Here is a 25,586-nt window from a genome sequence, read left to right on the forward strand (position 1 = left end):
CAGGTCACGATCTCGCGGTCCGGGAGTTCGAGCCCCGCGTCAGGCTCTGGGCTGATGGCTCAGAGTCTGGAGCCTGTTTCCGATTCTGTGTCTCCCTCTCTCTCTGCCCCTCCCCCGTTCATGCTCTGTCTCTGTCCCAAAAATAAATAAACGTTGAAAAAAAAAAAAAAAGAAAAAATTTATAAAAAGGAGAAGAAAAGCAAGTTTGATTTAAAATGGCAGAGTGGGCACATGACACAACCTTCTCTTCATGCCATAAATCCCTAGACCTGGCAGAAAAGACATATTTTAAAAGCTTAAATTCAAAAGTGCATTAGAAAATAAGAAGTTTAGCTGTTGATGGTCCAGAACTTAGAATTTCCCAGAACTTATGAGAATGGATTGGACAGAAGAAAGGAGTAACAGCCCCAAACAAGACAGAACTGCTATAAAAGGTAATAGCACCAAAACGTGTTCCTCATCTTAAAGTATTTTTTTAATGTTTATTTATTTTTGAGAAAGAGTGAGATAGCACAAGTGGGGGAGGGGCAGGGAGAGAGGGGGACAGAGGATCCAAAGTGGGCTCCGGGCTGAAAGACAGCAGACAGCCTGATGCCAGGCTCCCAAGATCATGACCTGAGCTGAAGTCAGACACTTAACTGACTGAGCCAGCCAAGCGCCCCAAAAGTGTTCCTCATCTAGAGGTGACTATTGGGAGCAGGAAAGGGGTCCAGACTAAGCCACAGGGTAATTAACTGGAGTCTCACAGCAGGAGAAAGTGAGCCAACTGAAGCTCCTCATCCCCCTATCCCATTGTGACTACAGGGTATCTGTCTCTAGATAGAATACAGGACCTTCAGTTTAATAGATTGGACAGTGTCCATGTGTCTAATAAAACCTGGAACAATCAGGAAGCTCTTAAACACAGAACACCAGTCCCTAGCTTTTCCTGTTCAGCAGCATGCCCCACTGCTTCCTCATACATCTAAAGAAAAGACAGATATACAGGCGCTGGTCACAGGTCTTACTCCTTGCCCAGAGTGTGCAACAAATTAAAAAGAAAAAAGAATCTCAAGTACACAGATGAGCACAGAAGCAAGAATTGCCAAATATTCGAGGAAAGCTAACATCCTGAGAGACAAATTTACAAATCCAAGAAGCTCAGCAAACCTCATGCAGAATAAATACAAAAATAACTATGCCTAGAAACATCATAGGCAGGGGCAGCTGGATGGCTCAGTTGGTTAAGCGTATGACTGACTCTTGATTTCAGCTTAGGCCATGATCTCACAGTGCCTGGGAGCGAGCCCTGAGTGCTGAGAGCCTGCTTGGGATTCAATCTCTCCCTCCCTCTCTGTCCCTATTCTGCTCCTGCTCTCTCTCTCTTTCAAAATAAATAAATAAACATAAAAAAACCCATCATAACCAAATTGCTTAAAACCAATCATAAAGAGAAATCTCAAAGCATTCAGAGAAAAAAAATGAAATATTACATAAAGGAAAAATGATTTGAATCACCGTGGATTTCATACAGTAACTGAAGCTGACAGTAAATCGATACCTTTAAAGAGCAAAAGAAAAAAGCTATCAACCCAGAAAATCTTCCACAATAATGAAAGCAAATGGAGATGTTTTCAAAGAAATAAAAATTAAGAAAAAGAGCAGCTATTGGAAGTGTCCCCACAAGAAATGTTAAAGAAAATTCTTCAGTCTGAAGGCAATGTTGCAGATGGAAACTACAAATTTCAGTAAGGAAGGAAGAATATGAGAAATGGAAAACACTCAATGAAATAAAGTCAATCCCCATGACAGGCATACCTCAGTGATAACTCAGGCTCACTTCTAAACCACTGCAATAAAGCAAATACCACAATACGACAAATACCACAAAAAGTGAGTCAAATACTTTTTTTGATTTCCAAAACATATAAAAGTTACGTTTACACTATACTGCAGTCTATTAAGTATGAAATAACATTATGTCTAAAAATTAAAAAAAATATATACATACCATAATTTATAAAATACTTTCTTGGGTTCCTGACTGGCTCAGTCGGTAAAGCATGCAACTCTTGAGCTCAAGGTCATGAATTCAAGCCCCATGTCGGGCATAGAGCTCCTTTAAAAAAAGTAATAAAATAAAAAAATACTTTATTGCTACAAAGTGCTAACCATCATCAGATCTTTCAGCAAGTCGTAATCTTTTTGCTGGTGGAGGCTCTTGCCTCATTGTTGATGGCTACTGACTGATCAGGGTGGTGGCGGCTAAAAGTGAGGATGGCTATGGCAATTTCTTGAAACAATTCAACAATGAAGTTTGCCAAATCAACTGACTCTTCCTTTCATGAATGATTTTTTTCGGTAGCGTGTGATGCTGTTTGATAGCATGTTACCCACAGTAGAATTTCTTCCAAAACTGAAGTCGGTCCTCTCAACCCTGCCACTGCTTTAGCCAACTAAGTTTATGTAATATATTCTGAATCCTTTGCTGTCATTTCAACAATCTTCAGCATCTTCACCAAGAGGAGATTCCATCTCAAGATACCACTGTCTTTGCTCATCCATGAAAAGCAACTCCTCATCCCTGTAAGACTGATCAGGAGATTGCAGCAATTTGGTCACATCTTCAGGCTCCACTTCTTGTTTTAGTTCTCTTGCTACTTCCACCACATCTACACTTACTTAACTCTCTCAAACTCATCCACCAAGGCTGGAATCAATTTCTAACCTCCTGTTCATGTTACTATTTTGACCTATTTCTATGAATCATGCAGGTTCTTCACGGCATCTAGAATGGTGAATCCTTTCCAGAAGATTTTCAATTTACTTTGCCCAGATCCACCAGAGGAATCACTGTCTATGGCAACTATACTTGCATGAAGTGTATTTCTTAAATCATAAGACTTGGATGTCAAAATGATTACCTTGGTCCATGGGCTACAGAATGGATGCTGTGTTGGCAGACATAAAAACAACATGACAACAAGAATCTCGTGGTGGCACATCTCCATCAGAGCTCTTGGGTGACCCGGTGCGTTATCAATGAGCAGTCATATTTTGAAAGAATCTTTTTTTCTGAGCACTGGTCTCCACAGGTGGGCAGCACAGATGTGCTGTCATTCAGGCTCTGTTGTTCCAGTTGTAGAGCACAGGCAGAGTAGATTTAGCATAATTCCTAGGGGTCCTAGGGTTTTAAGAATGGTAAATGAGCACTGGCTTCAGCTTAGTCATCAGCCCCTAACAAGACAGTTGGCCAGTCCTTTGAAGCCTGGAAGGCAGGCATTGACTCCTCTCTAGCTATAAAAGTCCTAGACGGCATCTTCTTCCAAAAGAAAGCTGTTTTGTCTACGTGGAAAATCTGTTGTTTTGTGGAGCCACCTTCATTAATTCTCTTAGCTAGAACTTTGGGATAACTTGCTGCAGCTTTTACATCAGCACCTGCTACTTCACCTTGCACTCTGATGTTATGGGTACGGCTTCTTTCCTTAAACTTCATAAACCAAACCCTGCCAACTTCAAATGTTTCTTCTGCAACTTCCTCACCTCTCTCAGCCCTCACAGAATTGAAGAGAGTTGGGGCCTTGCTCTGGATTAGGCTTTGGCTGAAGCAAATATTATGGCCAGCGTTTGATCTTCTATCCAGGTGATTAAAACTTTCTCCATTTTGGCAATAAGGCTGTTTCACTTTCTTATCATTCACGTGTTCACTGTATTAAGCACTTTGAACTTCCTTCAAGAACATTTTCTTTGAATTCACAACCTGGTTCACTCTTTGGTTCATAAGGTCTAGCTTCCAGCCTATCTCAGCTTTTGACATACTTTCCTCACTAAGCTGAATCATTTTTAGATTTTGAATCAAAGCGAGAGACATGCAACTCTTCCTTTCACTTGAACACTCAGAGGCCATTGCAGAGTTATTAACTGGCATGATATCAATAATTTGTGTCTCAGGGAATAGGGAGGCCCTAGGAGAAGTAGAAGATTAGAGGGAATGACCAGCTGGTGGAGCAGTTATAACACTCAAGATTTATTAATTAACTTTACCACTTTATATGGGTGTGGTTCATGGTGTCCAAAAACAGCTACCAGTGTAACAGCAAAGATCAGTGATTAAAGATTACCATAACAAGTATAATAATAATAAAGCTTGAAATAGTGCAAGAATTACCAAAATGTGACACTGAGGCAAAAAGTGAGCAAATGCTATTGGAAAAAAGGTGCCAATAGACTTGCTCAAGGCAGGGTTTCCACAAACCTTCAATTTGTAAAAAACACAATGAGTGCAAAGTGCGATAAAACAAAGCACAATAAAATGAGATATGCCTGTATTCACAGATCCCGCATTCATGAACTTGCCCACTCGCTGAAATTTATTTATAAGTCAAAATTAATACTCAAAATGCCTTCACCGTAAGTCAGGGACATATGCAGAAAAATGAAAAACTGAGCCGCCTAGTGCATGCATACTCCCAGTATGTTCCCAGCTGAGTTCAAACAAGATAAATGCTCTGCCTCTTTGTTTCAGCCATCATGTAAACAGGTGTCTTTTCCTGTCTATTTAGTACCAGATTGTTTGTATGTGTGCTTTCCTTGGTGATTTCACTGCTTGAAATGGCCCTCAAATGTAGTCTAGCATTCCTAAGGCCAACACTCTAATATCCTTTATTAAGAAAGTTTGTATGTTAGATAAACTTTGTTCAAGCATGAGTTGTGGTGCTATTGGCCCCTAGTTCAATGTTAATGAATCAACAATATATATTAAATAAGGTGTCTTCAAACAGAAACATGCATAAAACAAGGTTATGCATTTATCAGTTGACAAATAAATTGTGACCCAGGCTCCCAGGAACCTAACCTTATATTTCCCCTGGGAGAGTATCCACTAATTTGGTATTTGGTATTTTTGGTGACTTTTAAAACACAACTATTTTAAATAACAAGAATCACTGTGCATAAAAGTTTATAATTTCTTATCAATGTCTTTAAATACATATGACTCAAAAGCAAAACTATATTGCCTATGGGTTTATAATGAATGTAGATGTAGTATAAATGCCAACTATAGCCTAAAGGACAGTATGAAGAAAATAAATGGACTATACAAAGCCAAGGTTTTTATATTTTGCATGAGTTGGTACAATACTAACAAGTAGACTTTGGAAAGTTAATGATGCATACTGCAATCCCTAAAGCAGCTGGTAAAACAAAATAATGCAAAGAGGTATAGCTAAAAAGCCATACACAAGTTAAAATGGAATCATAAAAAATGTTCAAATATCAGAAAAAGTAAAGAAACCAGAAACAGTTTAACAAAAATCAATTAAGAGAAAATAAATAATAAAATTATAGAAATAAATCCATCCCTAGCAATAATTACATCAACAATCAGGTACTAAACACTACAAATGAAAGGCAGAGGATGTCAGAATGAGTTGAAAAAAAAAAAAACAAAAACCAAGTGTATGTTGTCCAAAATAAACTCACTTTGAATATAAAGAGGCAGGGGTGCCTGGGTGGCTTAGTCGGTTAAGTATTTGAGTCTTGATTTCAGCTCAGGTCATGATCAGTTTGTGAGATTGAGCCCTGCCTTACTCTCTGAGCTGATAGTGTGGACCCTACTTTGGATTCTCTCTCTTCCTCTCTCTGTCCCTCCCTGACACTCTCTTTCTGTCTCTATCTCTTTCTCTCAAAACAAATAAATAACTTAAAAAAGAAAATCCATGACCTAAGCTTCCACACTAAGCAGTTAGAAAAAGAGCAAAGTAAATTCAAAGTGGGCGGAAGGAAGAAAAAAAATAAAGAGAAACATCAATTAAATTAAATATAGAAAAACAATAGAGAAAATCAGCAAAGCTGAAAGTCATTATTTGGAAAGATCAACAAAACTCATAAAGTCCTTGTTACAGTTAGTTATCAAGAAAAAAATAAAAATTGGGACTGTCAAGAATTTCAAGTGTTTGAGATTGTACCCTACTTGCAAAGCTAATAAGTTAGCCTGCCAGTTTCATGGATACTGGCCAACTAACTGAGATTCCTGGGTCAGAGACAGAACTTGATTACTCATGGTGCAGCAAGCAACATGAGCTTTATGTTTGCATCACTTCCATTTGACAAGAATGACACAGAGTGGCCCAGGTAGGTGTTGCAAATGTAGTGGGTTGGCAAACCAACTAAGGAACTCCAAGCTTAGGACACTTAACATTTTAAAATAAACTGCAAACAAACCTGCCTTTTTACCCTTGAAGTAGAAATTATTATACTGGACAATAATCAAACCTATCCTCTGCTCTGGAGGGAGCCACTATCACTATTTACCAAGGCTTTTTGCTGGAACAATGTCCTTAAGAAGATAGGGACAAAGCTGTCAGTGACTCAGCTCACAAGATGTGCATAAAAGTGAAGAGACCCATGGGTAATTGTTTCTCAAAAGGAAGCTCAATTACCAGTATCAGGAACAAAATGTAGTTATCACACTGAAAAAGAAAAGTAAAGCTGGAGGCATCACAGATCTGGACTTCAAATTATATTACAAAGTGTCAGTAATCAAAACAGTATGCTAATGGCTCAAAAACAAACACATAGATTCATAGAACAGAATAGAAACTCCAGAAATAAACCCACAATTATATGGTCAATTAATCTTCAACAAAGCAGGAAGGAATACCCAATGGGAAAAAGACAGTCTCTTCAACAAATGGTGTTGGGAAAACTGGACAGCAACATACAAAAGAATGAAACTGGACCACTTTCTCTCACCATGCACAAAAATAAACTCAAAATGGATGAAAGACCTAAATGTGAAATTTGAAATCATAAAAATCTTAGAAGAGAACACAGGCAGTAACTTCTTTGACATTGGCTATAGCAACTTCTTTTAGATATGTCTTCTGAGGCAAGGGAAATAAAAGCAAAAATAAACTATTGGACTACATCAAAATCAAAAGCTTCTGTACAGTGAAGGAAACAATCAACAAAACCAAAAACCACCCTATGGAATGGGAGAAGATATTTGCAAATGACATATCTGATATGCGAAGGAAACAACAGCGAAGGAAACAATCAGCAAAACTAAAAGGCAACTGGCAGAATGGGAGAAGATAATTGCAAATGACATATCAGATAAAGGGTTAGTATCCAAAATGTATAAAGAACTTATCCAACTTAACACCTAAAAAACAAATAATCCAGTGAAGAAATGGGCAAAAGACATGAATAGACACTTCTTCAAAGAAGACATCCAGATGGCCAACTGATACATGAAAAAGTGCTTAACATCACTCATCGTCAGGGAAATAAAAATCAAAACTACAATTAAGATACCACCTCACACCTGTCAGAATGGCTAACATTAACAACTCAGGCAACAACAGATGTTGGTGAGGATGCAGAGAAAGAGGATCTCTTTTTGCACTACTGGTTGGAAAGCAAACTGGTTCAGCCACTCTGGAAAACAGTATGGAGGTTCTTTAAAAAATTAAAAATAGAACTACCCTACGACCCAGCAATTGCACTACTAGGTATTTATCCAAGGGATACAGGTATGCTGTTTTGAAGGGGCACATGCACCCCAATGTTTATAGCAGCACTATCAACAATAGCCAAAATATGGAAAGACCCCAAATGTCCAACGATGGATGAATGGATAAAGATGTGGTATATGTATACAATGGAGTATTACTCAGCAATCAAAAAGAATGAAATCTTGCCATTTGCAGCTATGCAGATAGAACTTGAGAGTATTATGCTAAGCAAAATTAGTCAGTCAGAGAAAGACCAATATCATATGACTTCACTCATATGAGGACTTTAAGATACAAGACAGACGAACATAAAGGAAGGGAAGTAAAAATAATATAAAAACAGGGAGGGGGACAAAAACATAAGAGACTCTTAAATATGGAAAACAAACAGAGGGTTACTAGAGGGGTTGTGGGAGGTAGGATGGGCTAATGGGTAAGGGACATTAAGGAATCTACTCCTGAAATCACTGTTGCACTCTATGCTAACTAAATTGGATGTAAAGTAAAAAAATAAATTAAATAAATAGCTCAAAAAAAAAAAGACATACAGATGGCCAACAGATACATGAAAAGATGCTCAACATCACTTATCATCAGGGAAATGCAAATCAAAAACTACAATGCATTATCATCTCACACCTGTCAGAATGGCTAAAATCAACAACACCAGAAACAACATGTGTTGGCGAGGATGTGGAGAAAGGGGAACTCTCTTCCACTGTTGGTGGAAATGCAAACTGATGCAGCCATTGTGGAAAAGAGTATGGAGGTTCCTCAAAAAGTTAAAATTAGAACTACCTTATGATCCAGCAGACTACTAGGTATTTACCCAAAGAACATAACACTAATTCAAAGAGATACATATACTCCTATGTTTATTGCAGCATTATTTATGTTGGCCAAGATAAGGAAGTAGCCTGTGTCCATAGATTGATTATTGGTAAAGAAGATGTCATATATATATATATATATATATACACACACACACACATATATACACACACACACAATGTAACATTATTCAGCCATAAAAAAGAATGAAATCTTGGTATTTGCAATGACATCAATGGAGCTAGAGAATATAATGCTAAGTGAAATAACTCAGAGAAATACAAATACCACATGATTTCACTCTTATGAATTTATGAAACAAAAAAGACAAGCAAAGGAAGAGAGAGAGAGAGAGAGAGAGAGAGAGAGAGAAATCAAGAAAGAGACTCAACTATAGAGAACAAATTGATGGTTACCAGAGGGGAAAGAGATGTGAGGATGAGTGAAATAGGTGATGGGGATTAAGGAGTGCACATGTTGTAATGAGCACCAGGTGTTGTATAGCAAGTGTTGAATCACTATATTATACACTTGAAACTAACATAACATTATGCTAACTAACTGGAATTAAAATAAAAACAAAATAAAAAAAAATTTAGGTAGCCATCACTATAAATCCTACAGACATTAGAAGGAAAAATAAGAGAACACTATAAACAACACTAGGTTAAAAAGTCAGAGCCCTGGGTTGCCTTTGAAGAGTTGGAGATAGAAACTGGCAAAGAATATGAGGGGACTTTCTGAGGTGGTAGAAATATTCTGTACCTTGATAGGGGGTGTGGTTTACACAGGTGTATGCATTATCAAAACTCAACAAATGGACATTTGTGCACTTGTAAAATGTACCTCAAAAGAAAAATAAATAGGAAACATATGAACTTAAGCAATAATTTTTATGCTGGAGGGATTGTCAATTGATACCTACAATTTACTACAAAATGCGTCAAGAAAAATTATTTGGAAGAAAAGGTGAATAGGTGGTATATAAGTGATAAAGGAAGTATATTAAAAATATTGACACTATTGGGGTGCCTGGATGACTCTTGGTTTTGGCTCAGGTCATGATCTCACAGTTCGTGAGACTGAGCCCCTCCTCAGGATCTGTGCTGACAGCATGGAGACTGCCAGGGATTCTCTCTCTCTCTCTCTCTCTCTCTCTGCCCCTTCCCCCCCAACACGTGCGTGCGTGTGGGTGTATGTGTCTGTGTGTGGTTTCATTCTCTCTCAAAATAAATAAACTAAAAAAACATGTTGATGCTGTAATCTTTTAAAAAAAATTTTTTTTTAACGTTCATTCATCTTTGAGACAGAGAGAGACAGAGCATGAACAGGGGAGGGGCAGAGAGAGAGGGAGACACAGAATCCAAAATGGGCTCCAGGCTCTGAGCTGTCAGCACAGAGCCCCATGAGGGGCTCGAACTCACAGACCGTGAGATCATGACCTGAGCCAAAGTGGGACGCTCAACCGACTGAGCCATCCAGGCGCCCCTTGATGCTGTAATCTTGATGGATACATAGTCCTTCACAGCAAAATTCTTCCAAATTTGTTACATGTTTAAAAAATTCAAACTAAAACATCGGAGGAAAGAGACTTAAAGACCTGTAAATCAAGTACACTGAACTTTATTTGTATCATGATTTGGACACATAAACTGTAAAACTATTATGAAACACTAGGGGAAATGTGAACACTGACTGGTTACTTGTTCATTGTTTTTAGGCCTGTGTAGGATATGCTGTCAGTTCCTAGGTCCCACAGTCCCTTACCACTTTGGTGCATGCTACGCAGAATTAAGCGGCCAGCACCTGCATTTCTTTGCCTGAGGACCTTCCCTGCCTGCTAAAACCTCTGCCTGCTCAGTATCGGCTTTTGGAGGAACCCGCAGTATGACGTTGGGATGATGGCATTTTAGTTATTTTTTTTTAAAAAAGGAGTTCTTAATTGTTGGACATATTAAAATATTCACAGATAAAATCACATTATCTGGGATTTGTTTCAAAATAATCCAGTGTTGGTAGGGAGAGTAGGTGAAGGTAGGGATGAAAAAAAATGGCAGAATGCTGATAATTGGTGAAGCTCAGTGATGGACAGGAGTGTTCATTATATACTATTGTCTACTTTGTGAATGTTAGAAATTGTACTTAAAATGACGGGTAGGGGCTAATGGTGGTAAAAGATCTATTGAGAGGTTTGAGCACAAACTCTGCCTGGGTTTATCAAGCAGACTCCCCCGAGAAAGATACTGGTTTCAAAGTTGACCAGAGAATCTGCTCTAGAATATTCACAGAAACCTTATTTATAATATCCCCAAACTAGAAGCAAGCAGAATGTCTTCCAATGGGCAAACAGTTAAACAAGCTATGATTTATCTATACCTTGGAATACCATTTGACAATGAAAAGGAACTATCTATTGATAACACATAATGACCTGAATGGATCTGAAGAGCCATATGCTGGATGAAAAATGCCAATCTCAGATCATATATGATTCCATTTATATAACATTCTTGAAATGACTAAAGTATAGAGATGGAGATAAATTAATGGTTGCCAGGGATTAGGGACAGGAGGTAGTAGGTGTAACTATAAAAGGGTAGTAGAAAGGAGATCTTGCGGTGATGGATCAGTTTTGTATCTAGATGGTGGTGGTGGTAAATCCATAGATTTGCATAGACCTGTACACACACACACACACACACGCACAAACACACACAAGTTCATGTAAAACTGGTGAAATTTGGGTGAGTTCTATGGAATGTACCAACATCAATTTCCTTGTTTTGAATTTGTGCTATAGTTATGTAAAATGTAACTATTAAGGGAAATTGAATGAAGGGTACAAGGGGCCTCCCTGAACTAGTTTTGCAATTTCCTGGGAATCTCTATCACAAAATAAAAAGGTTTTCTAAAAAGTGAAGAAATGGAAATAAAGTTTTTTAACAAAGGCATTCAGATTTTTTTAAAGTAATCTCTACACCCAGTATGGAGCTGGGACTCATAACCCCAAGATTAAGAGTCATATGCTCTACCAGCTGAGCCTATCAGGTGCCCCATGTATCCAAGATTTCAAAGGTAGTTAGGACGAAGGCACTAGCAGTTGAATCCCATATCTAGTGTTAACGACGCAAAAGTCCAAGCTTCCTTCATCCAGAAGTAGGCATGGTAGAGGCTTCACTGGAAAGCCCAGTAGCCCAATTATTGCCAGGCTATGTAGCCTATAAACCTGATTATAAGGCCCTCTTGGAGATTGGTAAGGTGCACAATATCTTAATACATTCCTTTTCTGCTTAAACAAGACAATATGGGCTCTGTTGTTTGCAGCTTTGAACACTGGCTGATTTTTATTCTAATCACTTTAATTGCGGTTTTTTCTTCTATCCTTCATTGATGATATGCAGCACTGGCCCTTTAAACCTCTTGAGTGGCTCATACTGTTTCTTTTTTTTTATATTAAATATAATTTATTGTCATATTGGTTTCCATACAACACCCAGTGCTCATCCCAACAGGTGCCCTCCTCAATGCCCATCACCCACTTTCCCCCCTTCCCCACGCCCCATCAAAGGCACTGACCAAATGGGAAAAGATATTTGCAAATGACATATGAAAAAAGGGCTAGTATCATACTGGTTCTTAGAAGGGAGGAATTAAACCTGGAAAACAACCCTACTGCGTCAAGCACACCTTAAATGAGGGCTCTGTAAGGGGAATGTTGAGGGCTTTACAATTGCCCTATGCTGCAAGCAGATCGGAATGCACAAGAGGACAGGCAAAGGACCAGAGAAGAGAGCAAGAGAAAAGAATGAGAAATGTAGTTCTGAAAAAAGGAATAAGACTTACAGAAATTATCTTGGCTTAAGTAACAGGAGAAGGAGGAAGAGAGCCAGGGCAGAGTCTTTAAGGACCTCACAGTCACAATTTCCCTTTATTATTGCTTTGTATCAAATGTGTATGTGGGTTTGGATCTTTGCAGGTGTTAGGACTTTGTACCTAATTTACTTAGGTTGTAACATGAAGAAGTTAATTTATAAAGCTTACAAGAGCAGAACCACACAACTTCATTTGAATGGAATTTTTATTTGATCCCAAACAGAAACAGTCAGTTTTATTTTATACCTGTCTCTTGATCTGAGTTTTACATTTGTGGGTAAAATGCAGCTAATTAAGCACTTCCTAAGATTTTATGTAATTGCTCAATGGATTTCCCCCAAATGGAGATGATAGGGTCATCAGAGGTATACATGCTGTGATGTGTATAACAATTTCTTCTACATAGCTTTGTCATTGTTCCTTTTATATTTTCTAAAATTCTACCATTCATTATTCAAATTTTAAACAAAAAAACAAAACAAAACAAACAAAAACAACAAAAAACAGGGAAGTTGGGGTAGCTCTGAGTCTACCAAGGGCCACCATTAACTATTATTATTACCTACTTATCTTTGGTGCTTTCCAGTTTAGAAGGTATTTTGAGGAGCCCCTGGGTAGCATCCAACTTTAGCTCAGGTCATGATCTCACTGTTCCTGGGTTCAAGCCCCATGTCAGGCTCTGTGCTGACAGCTCAGAGCCTGGAGCCTGCTTTGGATTCTGTATCTCCCTCTCTCTGCACCTACCCTACTCGCACTCTGTCTCTCTCTCAAAAATAAATAAACATTAAAAATAGTTAAAAGAAGGTATTTTGACATTCTTTGTTTCCCATTAAGATTTTTGCTTCTATTCAACAATCCTGAGAAAGAAGTAGGGACTTAAAGGGTTATCAATAGGTATTAAATTAAAAAGATAATGCTTAAAGGGGCTAAGTGACTTGTTCAAGGTCACAGAGCTAGTAAAAAGATCCCTCATCGTTCACCTCAGAAACAGAGTAAGCCTGCTGCCCTCTCTAATGCTAACAGATTAAATGAGAGAAAAGAGAGCCCAGGGGAATTTCCTCTAATCACCCCACATTAGCTGAAAAGCACAGATTGCCTTCTACTTCCTCTCAAATCCCATTGCACTTGCCATCTGTAAAATTCACTTGAGCTCTTCATATTTTGTCTTGTCTTGCTTTTAAGAGTTTAATAAATGATGGATGAATAGTGTGTGTGTGTGTGTGTGTGTGTGTGTGTGTGTGTTTTAACTCCCTAATTATATAGTACAAGTATTAGAAACAGGAACCTAGACTTTTGTATTCTCACAAAATTTAGTGCAATGCAATGCTTATAAATAACTTTTTATTTGAATTTAATTAGAATTTAATTAGACTAGATAATAGCATGGAAAATGCTTCCCTTTGCTCTAGGGAAGTAAGATTGAGAAAAGGAAAATTTTAGTGAAGGTAGACCATGTACTTTCATGGCTATTGAATCAATCACCATCAGTCTAATTCATTCTTTTGCTAAGACATTTAATTCCCTTGACCTTGTTGTATGTGCTCACCTCAGTCATAACCCTGGATCAACCTACAAATCTGCTTTCTTCACTGTTTACTTTGGTTAGGCTAGAGAAAAGGTTACAAGAAATAGAACATTTAACATACACTTGCTTAAATAATAAAGGGTATTTGAATGGAAAAGTCCAAGGTAAAACTGCCTTCAAATGAGGCTTGATCTTGCAGCTCAAATGATGTGAGCAATACCAATTTTTTTTTTTTTTGGTCTTTTCACTCTGCTTTCCTCCAAGTTGGCTTTATGCTCAGACCAGGCATTGCTCCATTGCTTTCTGGTTTTCAGTAGTGCTACTGAGAATTCTGATGCCATTCTTGTTCCCAGTTCTTGGTATGTGACCTATTTTTTCCCATTGGAAGCCTTAGGGTTCTAAAATTTCAAAATAATCCTTCTTCATTCTTATCCAGCAAGGAAAAGCAAATACGTGGTTCAATGGTTCACCATTGAACCAATCATTCTAGCCAGGTAAATTGAATAGACTGAGAAGTTTAAACTCAGTTCTGTGTTCTATATTAGAGCTAGAAATTGAATCAATTTTCCTGGGATCATATGGGTTCCTAGTGGGAATTAGTAGTTACTGGAAACAGGAAAATAGATACTATAGAAATAACGGACATGTTAGGTACTTTTCTTCATCTTGGCTGATAGGTGTTAATAGAAGAAACCAAATAAACACATGGAATGCACAAATAAAAATCGTGCTCTCCAGCACCTGCGGGGTTACTACATTAATCTTTCCGTCCTTCACATTATACTATTAAGTGCTTTTCCTCAGTTTAACTTGATCAAGTATCTCTTTTCACAAAAAAAAGAACAAAACTCACTCAAACCAATGAGATTTAACTACTACCTTGTTTATCTCCCCTTCCAACCCAGTATATGAAGTCTACACACAATGTAAAACAAAATAAAATGAAACAAAATCAAGGCCACCGAAACCCATGAAATATCAAACACTTCCTCTCCCAGATAATGGGAGTGACTTTTCCTTCTTTACCAATCCTCCTTCTAGCCTGCCTTCCCTTTAGATAAGATTTATTGATATACTTAATCATGGAATTTCCCTTTTTGATAGTGAATAAATCCTCATTTTCTTATGCTCTCCCCAAAATTACCCTATTGAAGATCAAATCTGATAAATAGGATTCTAACACCCTCTTACTGAAACAGCTCTATGTTTCTCATGGTGAGTGTTCCTCCCCTTTGCAATGAGTAATGAAATCAATTTGGTCAACTAAAGGTGTATTTCTGGTGGTCTTTGGCTGGAGGGTGATGGCAGTCTTCACTGCATCTGTTGGAGTCCATTGAAACATTCCTCATTTCTCTTCTGAATTACTTTAACATCTTCAAAATGGTTTTCCCTGTCCTCCATCTTATTTCTCCCAATCAACATTCTAGAGTCCTTTCCAGGGTGATATGAAACTCAAATATGATCATGTCACTTCCATGCCCCCGTATTCCTAAGAATAAAGTCTGAATATTTTAGCCTGGCTTGTGACACCCTCCTCACAATCTCACCTCCTGTCCAATTAGTCACCACCTCCTCAATTCCATTTCCATGTAGCAGTCTTGGTAAATTTGCTTGAAGTTCTCCTAAAGCAAGTTTCTGAATGCTGGCATGGCCTTTGGATCTAGATGCTTAGAAACCTTCTTCATCTAGTTAATTTTTACTTGTTCTAAAGACTTGGCTCATGAATTTTCTTCTCTGAGAAACCTTGAATATCCCCATGATTATTTTGTATTTATTTCTCTCATTGCATGTATCACACTGTACTGTATGTACTTACTTGTTTTCCTTATAAGGGAACCAGCTTCTTGAGGTCCACAATCTTATTGTGTTCATTCCGGTATCCTTTGGCAGTGAATCATACCAAGGGTTCTTCTCTTGTGAAGTCTGGAAATGGAAAAGGGGAGTGGGGTTAGGTTGCTCTGGATTGAGACCAGCTTTGTGGATATATTGCAATATATTTTGCAATGTATTGGACAATCCTGTACAAAGAATTAACTCCAAGAACTCTTTTGCTCTGAATGTCTATATCATTTCCATTGAGAAATACCACAGATTCTCAGTAGGTGTTTGCTTATTGAAGGAACGAATAAACATGAATGTATAAGTAAAATAATATAAAAATAAAAAGATAAATTAACAAGCAAATCAAGAGGGAGAAAAGCAGCCTGAGCACTGTATTTAGAGTTGAAAGTATACCTCCCTAAGTGGAGGTATTAACTGAGAAATTCATGCTTTGACAACTTAAAATTTTCTCCTGGTCATAATTACTATCCCTTTCCCCAGGGGTTAGGAGTACAAGGTACAACCTGAGTTGAAAAAACTAATTTAAGTGAAAAGATTGATAGGAAGACATCTGAGGTGGGAGATAAAACCAGACTATCTAGATGAGAGAGGGGAGGCATTTCTGTAAGGCTTCTCAGATCATTTGGCCTATGACATTTACCTCACCTTTTCAAGACAAGACCTCTTAATTCTGATTTGAACTTTATATTTAACCATTTAACCCAAGGCCCATTACTTCAGTTTATTGTTGCTGCAAATTAAAATCCACAGGGAGCAGACATGCACTGTGGTTTTATTTGCCAGTGTAAGTACTGTGTGACTCACATCCTCCCTTCAGGGAAATCTTAGCTAGGTAAAACTTTTCCAGGGCTCAACTTTTCCTAGAATAACTTTGTCGTTAAAGACATAGGCACTGAATCAAAAGCTAATTGAATCAAAACTAGATAATTTAATCTGGAATCTAGACCCACTTAGTGTATAAATAATTGGTACCAAGTGTCTTTTATGCAAGAATGCCAACTGTTTCTGGGTCCCAATGTGATCACTTCTAGTTTTGAAGGCAGTATTTTAAATTCCCTCGATCTGTTCACATACCCAATGACATAAAGATTTCATTGTAATACCAACCCATAAATAATAGCTGATGATCATGATTGAATCTGTACTTCAAAAAATAAGAGGCATCCTTAAAAACGTCTTTAAAAATTTTTATTCACTCTTTTTATGGCAATATTTTTTCTAAACTTCTAATTTCACTGAAGAAAATAACACTAAATTCTCATAAGGATGAAGTGAAGGACTTCTGTTCATCTTCAGTCATTACAGACCCAGTGTATCTCCAATCATAGCTGTTCTATTTTTTCACTTACTGTTTAAAAGAAAAAGAGGAAAATTCTTCCTTTTTTTTGCCTTCTTTTGAGGCCTATCAAATAGTCTATGTTGATCTATGAGTGGGAGTTAATAGCTAATGTCTAGTGGGGTTTTTAGTACTGAGCCTTTTTGAAATATCTTAATTCACCAAATCTACTAGTAAATCCAATAATGGGAATGTTTTTAGGAACTCATAGTAGCTTAACAGAGAGATTTGGGAATAGACTGGATCTAAAGAAAGCATGGCCTAGAGTTATTCAGTTTATATTAGTGTTATGGAAGAGGATTCCAGATAAAGATCAGCTCCTAAGATCTGACTTTGCAGGAAGCTGCCATCTTTACCTATAAGAGAGCAAATCAGGACCAGCTGAATGGATGTAAGAATTACATTAAATTCAGGGGCGCCTGGGTGGCGCAGTCGGTTATGCGTCCGACTTCAGCCAGGTCACGATCTCGCGGTCCGGGAGTTCGAGCCCCGCGTAAGGCTCTGGGCTGATGGCTCAGAGCCTGGAGCCTGTTTCCGATTCTGTGTCTCCCTCTCTCTCTCTGCCCCTCCCCCGTTCATGCTCTGTTTCTCTCTGTCCGAAAAATAAATAAACGTTGAAAAAAAAATTAAAAAAAAAAAGAATTACATTAAATTCAATGAAACATATCTATCAAGCACATTACATATTTAGGCACTCTGATAGCTACTGCAGAGGATTTTTAAAAAGTAATTTATAATCCAATATGGGGAATTAGATAGATACATATTATCACTGGTGGTAAAATGAAATAGTACCATGAAAAAGAGACAAGGGCATTGTGAAGCTACAAAGGAGAAATCACAATCAGTTGCAGGGATCAGAAAAAAAAACTTCTAAATAGAATTATCTATGAAGAAATTTAGGGATGAAAAGGATTTTGTGGAACATCTGAAAGATTTCTTGTTTCCATGATTGCCAATGCAGCAAAAAACTATAGAAGAACTTTGTAATGGACCAAAAAGATCACTGGATGACTTCAATGGAACACTGGGTGCATTAGCTGAGTCTATAGGGTCACTTGGCCTTTCGTTGCCTTTGAGCTATTTCACCATTCTCTAATTTGCAGATAATCAAAGGCAATGCAGATAACTTCTGTTCACAGATAGGCAAATCTGTTTTCTGGCAGGTAGCCCCTTCTCATTACCTATGTTCAGCCCAGACACCTCAAGTAGAATCCTGGTGTCACAGCTCTAACACCATGGCCTCTCCCACTGAGGTCTTTCCTTACAGAGCCTAATGTTCAAGCAGGTTCTGATCTCTCTCCCAGTGGAGCCCCTCATATCTCTGCTTCCCAGCTCCTGCCCATGCACCTTCCTCTCACTTCTGTCCCTAACACCCTGTCCTTTTTTTTGAATAGACAGTTATATTGCCTCTTTAAACCATGCAACTATAGGCCATGGATTCTAGGCTGTGAAGATACAAATACCTGCTTATGTTTATCCCCATGTCCCTTTCTCTTTAGTACCTGAAGCAGGAAAAACCCCTCTAAAAATAAGGAGAACTATAATACAAGGGATCATGAGTGCCTTAGAGTTCTCTGAGGTTGTCTCATAAAGTGAAATATTCTTTTGCCTCTTAATTATGTCCATAAAATCCATGAAATTTTAATAGAAGTCAATATGTTCTAGAAATATTTTTTGGACACTACAGACATGCTTTTGCTATTTTGAAGTGGAGTAAGAGCACAAAGCCCACGGCCCAACATCTATGCCTGTCATCATTACATGCCATTAATGAAAGCAGAGCAGAGATGAGTTGACAGGTTCTGAGAGGAGGGTCCTCTTGTTGTTGTTGTGGTTGTTATTCTATCCTACTATTGAGTTTCATTCTTCTACTTTTAAGGGCAGCACACAATAGTGTTGTATTGGTAATTAGAAAGTTCAAGAACTCAGAGAAATCAGAATAACATGGAAGGAAGGCTTTCCTTATTATATCACCTGAAAGAGAGAGAAAGAGATGCCAACACAGATTATGCATTGCTCTAATTCAATTTCTGTATATGATTTGATTCTTTATTTTTGCCATATTTAAGCTGGTAAGATAGTACATTCATCACAACCTTGTATCATACCTTGTTCCAGTTATGTAATTATAAAATAATTAAACTGCCTTCATGAAATTATATGAAAATTAAATGATTACATTTTAAAAAGGGTTGCTAGATCCTGTTCAGTTTCTAACCTATAATAAACTTGGCACCACTGGAGAGGGTTGGAAGGGAAACATACAGTGAGCCTTGCTTGGCAATCTTCCACTAAAATTCCTGCTGTGGAAGATTGGCCCTTTCAAATGACATCAGATACTAAACCGGTATTTAATTAAAAATCTTTAAATCTACAAAGACCTCAACAACCATTTAAATCTCACGGCATGTCAATTCTAGGTACCAATTATAAAATCACCGCTAATGCCATCAATAAAACAGAAGCCTTTGAGTTGATACTTCGGGGATGCTGAAACCATAGAGGTCAAGAGGTCACTATCCTGTTTCTGAAAGGAAAATTCTAGAAGAGTTTGGCTGAAATTAAAAACAGAGGTTTGAGTCTTCTTGAATTGAAACTGCTCTTGACAGATGTGCCTCATTCAGTTGCTCTCATTCTAAATAACATGGTAAAATTTGCCGTTCTGAAAAATTATGTTCATTTTCACAGTTATGGGTATCTTAATGAAGAAAAAATTAAGGCCAAAGAAACCCTTTCATAAGTGTCAGGGAACTGAGAAAGGAAGATCAGATTTATTTAAGGAGAAATTTCCAGATGATGGCTTTTATTGGGAAATTACAGATTTAGCCCCTTTGCCCAGTAGATATAACAATATCTCAGCTAACGTCACATGATTTCTGAGCGTCATCCATTTAACTACCTCCTACTAATCAAAGCTTTCTGGATTTGCTCAGCATGTTTTATATTTCAATCCAAATTCACGGCTATTAGTTTATCCACATGATCAAGACAGAATGAAAGAATGCACAACAGGAAGAGGTCCTGAGAAACCCGAAGCCTCTGAGGTAAACATGCTAAGAATTCACCTCTCTTACTACTTGGAAAGCGGGTGATAATTGCCGCAGGCAGATTTGAAGAGAGACCTGCTAAGAAAGGTGGAAGGTGCTTTGGAAACAGCAGCTGATAAATGTGGGTCAGAAGACAGGCTTAGTCCTGCAAGTATCTCACGGCCAAAGGAGCTACAAGTTAAAGATTGGTCTTTGAAAGGGCAAGTTGATGCTGGGAAATACAAATAAGTTAGACAGTTTCTGATTGAGCTGTTATTTTTCTAATTTTTGTTTTCTTTCCTCATGTGTAGGGGGAGGGTTTTTTATTGATTTTGGACTTTGCTAACAGCGGGCTAACTTCTAAAACTCTGTCCTTACAGATGTCCATCTCTTTAATAAGTGTACTTGAAGAAACCTTTGCTTCTTCCTATTCATAAGATTTAAATTTTAAGAGCCATAGATTTAAATGAGAAGAGGGGAACAGTGTTCTATTTGAAGTAGCATGATCATTGCAGTTTCCTTAGATTGCTAACATTTCCTATTCTTAGCAGAATCAGTGCTTTGTTTTAGCGAGACACACAGAAGTGGACCAGCAAGGAAAAGTCTAAAGTTAAAATACTATGGCTGTAAGTGCTGTGAATTTTCGGATTTTTCATCTTTTTTTTGCTCTCCGCAAACCAGATTAAAGCTTAAAACTCTCACTGACACCAAAAAGAGCCCCCAGGATTGCATTCTCTTCAGAGGAGGTTAAAACAAGACTAGAATTAAACCTGGACTAGACTCCAATAGTAGCAGATGTTTTCTGGGTTTCTTTCAACAATCCCTAGAGGAAAACGGAGTCCTTTTTTTTAAATGTATCTGCCACTAGATGGCACTATATAAACACCTTTATTTCCACTTTTCCCATCTTCCCAAAGTAGTCAGGAAGGAGGCAAAATATTAGGTAAGGTAATCTGTTCAGTCTTTTAAAAATTGCTACAGTTTATTAATTTAACTAAATCTTTAAATTATAGGCCTAAATACCTTATAACCTATTTGCCATACCTTAATTTCCTATCAGCAAGTACAGTTCAATTGATTAGAGATTGGCTCAAAAGCAGCTTTAGATTTGTTGTGTCTATTTCAGAGAGGAAACTGAATACTAAGAAGGCAAGAAAACTGACAATGTGTGAGAGGGCAGACAGGAAAACGAAATACATTTACAAGAAAATGTATAATCTTGAATTTTCCTTGGTTTCCATTAAAACTGCCAGTGCCTCAGAAAATTGTCAGTTTAATGTTCTATCAGTAGTACCATAATTTATTCTTTTGTTACACCATGAGGATTGGAGACCAAGAGGCCCTGGCTAGCAGGAGGCACAGGAAGAGATTATGTATGCAAATAATTTTGTAGCTCCTGTTCCAGGAGAAGGTTTGTCTTGTAATATTTCTTTTAAGTCGCACAGAGAAATCTTTGGTTGGTTGCCAAAAAGCAAAACTGTGAGGTTAAAAGAAGAGAGAGAGAAAGGAAGAGAATATTTGAAAGGGGTATGCAAAGCTGTGATGAAAAGTCAGAAGATGTGTGATAACTGCCGCATCTGTGATATTTTTTTTTAAGAGCTAAGAATGGAGGGGGATAAGGGGGTGGGTAAGGAATATAAAGCAGTTTGGAGAAGGAAAGTTAAGTGTATTCAGGCTTGGGGAATTGAGGACATCTGGTCATATCCAGAAAAATGTAACCTGTGTGATTGGCAGTGGGTAGGAATAACCCAGGTCACTTGCCTTCCTAGGGCCTGTTGGCTGCTTCTTGACTCCCCTTCTCAGGAGCAGAGCCCAGGAACCAGATGCTGCTTCCTCCCTGCAAGAGACAAGCAGACACTGAGGCAGAATTTTAGACATCAAAGAGCCTGAGCAGACTACAGTGTCTGCAGCTGGCAGTTCTATTAGCCCAGTAAGGTCAGGGAGGAATGGAGACATGGAGGTGGGACACTTGGGTGTGGGTCGGAGTGGGGTGGAAGGTGGCTGCTTGGAATGAGCTTTCCTCCTCCAGCACACATCTTTCAGCAAACTTTTTTCCCCCTTCCTTTGTATTTTAGCTTACAAACATTGGCTTCTCTCTGGAAAGGTCACCCTCCTATTCAGACAGAATTTGTGACTCTCAGCAGCTGGGAGTACCTTGGAACCAAAGAGAACCTATCAGGAGAGGAAAAAAAGCCAGAGTCATTGCTAAGCCAAAAAATGGGGAAAAGATTAACCTCTGAGGTTTTTTTTTTAATGACAACAAGAACACACAACATTTCTCTTTGATTCATAATCTTAATAAATTCTACTTTTCGTTTGCAATAATTCTAAGGTGTTCTAAAGACAATTTTATATTAGAAAAGGATTTCATATTAGTTTGAATTACTTTAGGGAAAAAATGCCTCTATTTCACTACTAAAATTATGGAAAAATCCATAGGGGAACATTTTTTACCCTCACTAATGAAGAAAGAACCTAATAAGGGTTGCTGAATTTTAGAGATCAGGGAGTTGTATTTATACCCACAATAAAATGTTGGGCTATTACACCCGAAAAGTCTTGGTTCATTTATTTTGACACAAGTATTTGAAATAATTTAGTTTCCTTGGTAAATGGTCTGTAGACTCTTCAAAGTGTTATTAGCTAAAATATTATTAATGTGAATTCACTCACCACATCTCCTAATTTTGCTGAGAAATGAAACATGAACACTAACTACGTTTTGTGGTAGCAAAAGTTGGAGGAGGGGAGCAGTGAGAGAGACAGCCGTGAACAGTGTGGTTGAATTTATGGATGTTCAGAGCACTAGCGACTGGGAAAAAGAAATCAGAAAACTTGAATTTTGCTACCAATTATCACTCAGTACCACCTTGAAAAATAAACTGTGGTTTATTAAACTGTGGTTAATAAACACACTGAGGATAGTTACTAAAGCATTCAGAGCCTGTTCAACTAAACCGTTAGCACTGTGAAGAAAGCTTTCAGGCAACAAAAGCCTTGGTATATCGACTCTGATTACAAAAAAAAAGTATGACCGCAGTCCAAATAACCCCAAAGTAAGCACATTTTCAGAGTTCCTGGGAAATATTTTGCAGCAGTGAGATTTTGAGGGAGAGAAAGTCAAGCCTGTGGGAGAGTGTGGACCGAGTGTCTCCTTCCCACACTTCAGCGGTTGGGCCGTGGTCCAAAGTGTCAGGTGAATTTTTTGCTTTGCTTCTGTAAAGGAGTTCTTGCTTCTCTCCTGAGAGCCTTGTCTCCCATTCTCTCTGCTATTCTCCTTTGTTCTCCCATACTCATTCCTGAGGAGTCACCTCGGGGGCCCTCCAAAGATACTCCTTATCTGAAATGGAGATGAGGTTTGAGGTCATCGTTCTCTACCTCACTTTATTACGATTTGTATATACAGCTTTATCCTTTACTGAACTACAAGCTGCTTGCAGGCAATGACTTTGTCAGAATTACCTTTTCAGATAACAGGTGCTTGAAAGCATTTACATCACCTAATCTCCATACAGTTCTAGGAACTGTGGGCACTGGGATTTTCCTAAGCATTCAATGTAATGTAGTTCCCATGCGCTAAATTAATTCACTTAACAAACGGTTCCAATGTCCTCATCCATCTGGTATTTCATTAAACTTATGCTGGACACCAATTCTGACTGTACCCCCACACCTTAGCCAGGCTGCATGAGGGGAGCCCACTCTGGCCTGGAACCGGGAAAACCAACTATCCAGTTTGTGCAGGATGGAGGGGTTTCCTTTTATTGCTAAAACATGGACAATAGAAAGTAAACTAAAATAGTTGGTCACCCTAACACTGCTTCCCCAGTCCCCCTGAGTGTACTTCTGCTAGAGCTTTCATAAATGTACCATAATCTTTGATTTTCTTGTCTCTTTTACTAGACTGCATTTCCTGTCTCCCTGTATCCCCAGCATCTATCACAGTGTCTGGTACTTAACTGATAGTCTATGAATGTTTGGCGAGTGCATAGAAGAGTGGAGAAACATATGCATGAAGGAAGGAACAACAATGATTTTCTTTCTTTATTTCCCTATGAGACGGAGAATCATCTTTTCTGTATTCCGGTCCTGTCGTGGAAGGTTTTCCCTCCATTTGAAGGAAGCCGGACTTCACCTGCAGCCCAGAGATGCATGGATATCTTTGGGAACCTCTTCATAAGGAAGAGGTTCAAGGAACACCATGAGCTGCCTGTGCTCTCCCCTCCTGTGCAACTCAAGTATATTCTCTTAGAAAGTCTTCTTTGACCCCCTCCCACTCTGGGCAAGACTCAGGTGCTCCCTGTTCCAGGCTTCTGTAGCATTTGTTTACTCTGCTACTCAAAGGGCATCTTGAACATCTGTCTCTTATTCATTTTTGGATCACTAGAAGTTAGCATTAAATCTGGGCCATGGTAGGTGCTCGGAAAAAGACTAAAAGAAAATGTTAAAAGTACAGGGGAATTTATTTACAAGTGTCTCACAATTCAAAAACGGAAATGAGAGGGGCTAAGGAAGATATACTCAAATAGCAACATAGACTGAGTAAGCACTCTGTATTCATTATTTTTTTTTAATGTCTATTTACTTATTTTGAGGGAATGAGGGAGGGAGGGAGAGAGAGAGAGAGAGAGAGAGAGAAAGAGAGAATCCCAAGCAGGCTCCATGCTGCCAGTGCAGAGCCTGATGCAGGGCTCGAACTCAGGAACCATGAAATCATGACCTCAGCGAAATGAAGAGTCAGAAGCTTAACTGACTGAGCCACCCACACACAGGGCCAAGTATGTATAGCCCTAAATTTCACAACAGACCTCATGAAATTTGAATTATCCTCATTTTATGAAGGAGAAAATTACAAGTCAAAGATAAGTAATTGCCCAAAGTCATATAGTTCATGAATGGTGTGGTCCCATCTGGCTTCACATTCATTTCATTTTACTTGCTTTTATCTAGGGATAGAGGTTTTTGTCATGGGCACTAATAGTGCCACATATGAAAAAAAGCAGGAGTTTGGGAAACTGGCTGTCAGTATATATTAGGGATGGAGAAATACTGTGAAAAGTTTATATTATTATCAAAACAGTTTGTGGAACCCACCACCTGCAAAGTTCCCTTTGGAATGTGATATGTACACATGACTTCCTCAAAACTCTCATTTCCTCAGATATTCTAGATTTGGGGATTTGTAGGGAGGACAAGCTGGAGTATAAGTCTGGGCCCAGTTCTGTTTTTATATTTATTAGTGAGATGTGAGTGAATATAATTATGTGACCATGAGGAACTCAGAAGAAAAAAATCCAGTGCCAGATCACATTTCACGTGTGACCCCAACCCCGAGGAATTTCACTTTCAAGAAGAACCTTAAGAGAAAGGACAGTTTAAAAAGGGTCCTAGAAAGGAAAGCCTCAAGAATTTTAATAGAAAGTATGTGTCTAGGGGCACCTGGGTGGCTCAGTCAGTTAAGCCTCTGACTCTGACTCTTGTTTTCCGCTCAGATCATGACCTCATAGTTCATGAGTTTGACTCCTGAACTGGGCTCTGTGCAGACTCTGTGGAGCCTGCTTGGGCTTCCTTGTCTCTGGTTTCCTCTCTCTCTGCTCCTCCCCCCACTCACGCTCTCTCTTTTTCTCTCAAAAATAAAATTAAATAAACTT

The sequence above is a fragment of the Lynx canadensis genome, chromosome B2, assembly GCF_007474595.2.
Source record: "Lynx canadensis isolate LIC74 chromosome B2, mLynCan4.pri.v2, whole genome shotgun sequence".
In the NCBI taxonomy this organism is placed as follows: Eukaryota; Metazoa; Chordata; class Mammalia; order Carnivora; family Felidae; genus Lynx; species Lynx canadensis.